The 225-nt window shown below is 56.4% G+C and overlaps 1 protein-coding gene across 1 annotated transcript in view; it reads left to right on the forward strand.

The window, feature by feature from the left end:
* Positions 1-225, forward strand: part of ETH_00040665 (uncharacterized protein) — a gene marked incomplete at both ends in the record, with an annotated part of 1,692 nt that overhangs the window by 433 nt on the left and 1,034 nt on the right. The gene's annotated exons all lie outside the window — the stretch shown is intronic.

Consider the following 225-nt stretch of genomic DNA (forward strand, 5'->3'; position numbering starts at 1 on the left):
GGCCCCCCTGGCAGCAATGGGGGCCCCCTAGGGTCCCTGAGGGGCAGCAAAGAGGCATATTTGTTTTGTGTCTCTTTTAAATGTCCTCAAAGAAAAAGAAAACTGTAATTAAGTAAAAGAACAGCTGATGCTGTTTTCGGGGCCCCCAGCACACAATGGGGGCCCCACGGGGGCCCCCACGGGCTTGCTAAACCCCAAAGGGCCCCAAAAGGGGCCCCCAAAGGG

This window comes from Eimeria tenella, genomic scaffold, assembly GCF_000499545.2.
Source record: "Eimeria tenella Houghton genomic scaffold, Eth_scaff2003, whole genome shotgun sequence".
NCBI lineage: Eukaryota > Apicomplexa > Conoidasida > Eucoccidiorida > Eimeriidae > Eimeria > Eimeria tenella.